Below are 4,864 nucleotides of genomic sequence, written 5' to 3' on the forward strand. Positions count from 1 at the left end.
TTTTTATGTGTATTGTAATTTTTTGTTTGTAACGGGAAAATTATTTTTCTTTAGTATTTTGTGAGTAGTACTAAAATGAAAGATATTTTGCCCACTTATACAGCAAAGGCTGAATAATAAAAATAAAAATTCATTATTAAGTTACTTACTCATCTTTACATTTACTTATTTTATATATGTCCATGTCCATTATTTTAAAAATTCTTATTTCATCTAATCTAATTATTTAATATTTTTTAATAATTATTGTTTTTATTTGTTTAAAATTAAAAGTATTGTTTTGTAATAAGTTTTTTGAAAAGAAATAAGATTCTTTGTAGAATTCAAAAATAAGGCATGGTGTTGGAGTCATACTTTTCATCAATAACATTGAGCGTATAAGAAAGTAGTTTTTAAGTTAAGTTATAATTAGATTTTTTTTTAATTTTTTAATTTAAATTATTTTTTTTAAGTCAACTTATTTTTTTAATATCAATAAAATAAAATTTATAAAATTTGATATATATATATATATATATAAACTAATATAATAATTTATTTATTAAAATCATTGTATCCGTGCGACACACGGGTTACGAATTAGTTTTTTATATATTAATGATAAAACTCACTTTATAATATTTTGATATTAACTTTTGTTTTTATAATTTTAACACGAAAGTTCATGTTTTGTTTTTTAGGAATAAAAAATAAAATGATAGAAAGATGATGCAAAATGAAAGTTAATGAGATTAAAAATTTGAAATGGAGAAATGCAAAGGAAAAAGGAGGGAAAAAGGGAGATAAACAGATAATACAATCATTAATCGATAGTGTGATGGATAAATAATTATGTCAAAGTGGTTAATAAACAATATGATAAATAAAGAGATGTCTTAGACTATTATGTCATTGATTTTGAATAGGTGTCAATAAATGTAATAAGTGTAGTGAATAAATTTCATAGTATTTGTTTTTCTATATATATATTTGATTTATAAATGCTTTTTAATTGTGTTATTCTTCCTCCGTCTCACAAGTGTTATTTAATATTTTTACACACACATTAGAAAATATAATAATTAAAAGAAAAAAATAAGTCATTTTATCAAACTACTATTTTGGAGTTAAATATAAGCAAAAAAGATAACTGAAAATTTGATGTATTTGGTCTTAATTTTAACCATATACATCAATTTGTTAACTATCATTTTTGCTTATATTTCATTTCAGATGGAATACCTAACTTGATTTTGATGAGTTTTTCACTATTATTAATGCAAAGTATAATAATGTTTGGAAGTTGTGTATGTAGTATTCATCGGAGAATAGTATAAAAAAATAATATTAAAATTACAATGAAAATTGTCAATGACATTCATTTTAATAATTTTTTTTTGCTAAAGTAACACACATTGTGATACTCGGGGAATATTTTTTTAAGGAAAAAGATATTTGGACAACACAATTGATACCGGACACACTATTTATATACAACTTTCTATTATTTAACAATATTTTTTCTCTCTTCAGCTGCATTTCAGTTTCTACAAACACTCATTTGTTTGTATTTTATATGGTGTCGTATACGGTGTCTCAAATTTGATGCGCAAATAACACAAATTTTTTTAATGCTTTCTTCATATGGACTAATTAGGAGATCGTGTTACCACATTTGGACCGCTATCAATTATGAAATTTGTGTCTCGAACTCATTTAGATCTAACACATGACAAATTGACTCTTGAAATTGAAACTCTAATTCCTCTTTAATTGTTTTCTTTGCTACAATTCTATTTTCTTGGTTCTTGTAACACCCACCTAAATTAAGTATCAAGTTTGTATATTCTTACATTATACAATATCAACTTTGTACGACTATTATAAAGTGACTCAAGTAGATAACATAGAACCACAATTTATTTATATAGGGTTCAACACTATTTAAAAAAAAAGTTAGATAAGTTTTAATTCCAACTCATAAATAAAAGTGGTTAACCCTTAGTTAAAAATTGTTTAATCACTTGAATAATTTGGTTAATTCTTCATTAAAAATTAGTTAATCTCTTGACAAGTTTGGTTAATTTGGCAAAATCCTGATAAATTGAGAAAATTCGATCACTTTATTAGTACAAAAACATAAGTGTGCAACATTTATGTTTCTTATGTTAGAATCGAGTTGGTTTGAAAAATAATAATTCTTATTTTTGATTTTTGATGATAACAAAATATATAAGAGAGCAAATTATTTTATGATGTGTAGATCCTCTAGCAACCCGTGGAAAGTATAGTATGGTCACAAGTGATGAGTTTGCTCTAAGCTGAAGACAATATTCAATTTTATTCTCTGACTCTGACGTGTCACAACTTTTGTTTACGGGCCTCTATTGAACAAGTTTTGGGTCATCTGAAGCATCATTCTTTTGATACAATGTTTCATTTGATGCATCAAGTTTTAGGTTGTCTTAAACATCATTCTTTTGATACAATGTTTCCTTTGATGCCCCAATGCTTTGGTTCCATCTTCATTGTAAATACTGAGTACTGGATGAATCATTTGGAATCTCACATTCATCTTGAACGAGAAAGTCAACCCTTTCAGAAAATGACAACAATGGTTAAAATTTGAATTTCATAGCAGATGTGCATGTAAGTATTAGGTCGTACAAGTTATGCTCAATGTGTTTCATGTCGTACGAACAACAGTCACCGGATGTCAAATCACAACAACTGTTATTTTAAAGACTATAAATTATGTTTTTCTTAATTGCAACGGGTATCAAACTACATTGAAAAAATCATTGAACCATTTTGCTGCAAAAGTCCATGAGCAAGAAATCATAAATAGTTGAGTGAACTTTGAATTCCAAATACTTTCCTCAGAAATCTATTCACCTGTAATCTAAACATAAACTTCTTATTATCTTTAGAAAAAATTTATTTCACTAAACCTTGACTTTGTAATTTGACCCAGTAGTGACAGTTGTTCTCAAGAGTTTGACTGTGTTAAGCTTGAAACTTGAGAAAATTGTTTCTAACAGATTGACTATACTAAGTTAGAAAGTTGAAAATTTAGATTCAAGAGCTTGACTGTACTAAATATAAATCTAGAAGCTTGAGAATATTAGAGTATAGTCATTGGGACAAAAGTATACTCTAACAAGTTACAATCAAGATTTATTTTTAACAAACGTTATATCATTAAAAGAATATAGTAAATGTGAGAAGAAGGAAAAGAGAAAAGATATCTTTAGAGCTTTGTGTCTAAATCATGAAGAAAATAATCAAGTCAACAAATCTAAAGCAATTGTTCTGGTGAAACAATATAAATTGTTTCAAATGGAAGAAGATGAAACCATTTTGAAAATGTTCTCAAGATTTTCAATAATGGTTTTTGGGCAAGAGTTCTTAACAAAAATTTATACCATTGTTTGGCATGTAAAGAATATTTTAAGAAGTTTATCAACCAAATAGAGACCCAAAGTCATAGTTATTGAAGAAGCAAATGATCTCAACAATTTACCTCATAGAGAACTTATGAGTTCTCTTTGAGCTCACGAGATAAAGCTTAATGAATATAAAATTCGAAAGAAATCAAAGTTAATTGCTCTAAAGTATAAACTCAAGAAGTCAACATCAAGAGCTCTTCAAGTAGAAGTTGGATGAACGACGAAGAGTCTGATGATCATAACGAAAATTCAAATGATGATGGGTTGTCGTTTCCTTCAAGAAGAATACAATTTCGTCCCACAAAGAACTTCAAATCATTTAGAGAGAAAACAAATTATAAGAAGAAGCTTATATGCTATGAACGCACAGAGCATGGACACTTCAAGTCTGAACATCCATAACTTGAAAAAGTAAACCCAGAAGAAACAATTTCAAGGGAAAGAAGAAAAATTTCAAGGCAACATGAGGCGAATTAGATGAATCTCCAGATGAGGATGAAGAATTGAAAAACATGGATCTTATGGAATCACTTACTCCAATAGTGATGAAGAGAATATGATTTAAGGTACTATAAAACAACACACAAGAAATTATGTATTTGAATTTTGTTGACCATTTTAAACTCTTAAACAATTAGTTCTTTATCAAAAGTTTATCTTCATTTTAAGATGCACTAGATAAGACAAAGGTTGAGGATAAGACATAAAGAATTAAAACATAAAATAAAGAAATAATGGAAAAAGAAGAATACACAAGTAGTTTTATACTTGTTTGCAATAATTATTGCTACATTTAATCGCTCCTTTAAAGCGAGATTTCACCTTATTCACTTGAAGGACTTAATCCCCTATAATTGAACTAGCTATGAAAAAAGTAGATTAACCACATTTCTAGGTGTTTAGTATTCTTTATCAAAGTCTCATTAGGCTTTGTATATTATAATGCCTTAGTAGGCAACAAAAGTTAACTCTTTTATATTAGTGAACAACTGGTCAACTTCCTCTTGAGTTGAGTGTTTTTAGAATTGCCTCTCTAGACTACATGAGTACTCTTTACTCAGCCACTCCAGACTACAAGTAGTATTCTAATATTCTCTTCAAACTACAAACTAGACAACTTTTAGTGTTTTCAATAGTTAAGGAAAATCGTAGGTTAAGCAACTGAAAGTTTAACCCCTCTCTCCAAACTAAAAGTATTGTTCTAATCCCATCTTTAAGCTATTCACTTGACAACTTTGAGTCTTCTTAACAATTTTGCAAATTGTGTTGTTGAGGAAATGGGTGCTTAACAATTTCTCCAGCCTACCCTTTAAACAAAGGTTGTTAGCTGCTACTAGACAAGAATAGAAATGTTTGAGTATGTATCACACATTAACACAAAGTCATTTTAAGATGTTAACTCTCATAGTGAGGATATTACAATATCAATCCTTTAT

This window comes from Cicer arietinum, chromosome 6, assembly GCF_000331145.2.
Source record: "Cicer arietinum cultivar CDC Frontier isolate Library 1 chromosome 6, Cicar.CDCFrontier_v2.0, whole genome shotgun sequence".
Lineage (NCBI taxonomy): Eukaryota > Viridiplantae > Streptophyta > Magnoliopsida > Fabales > Fabaceae > Cicer > Cicer arietinum.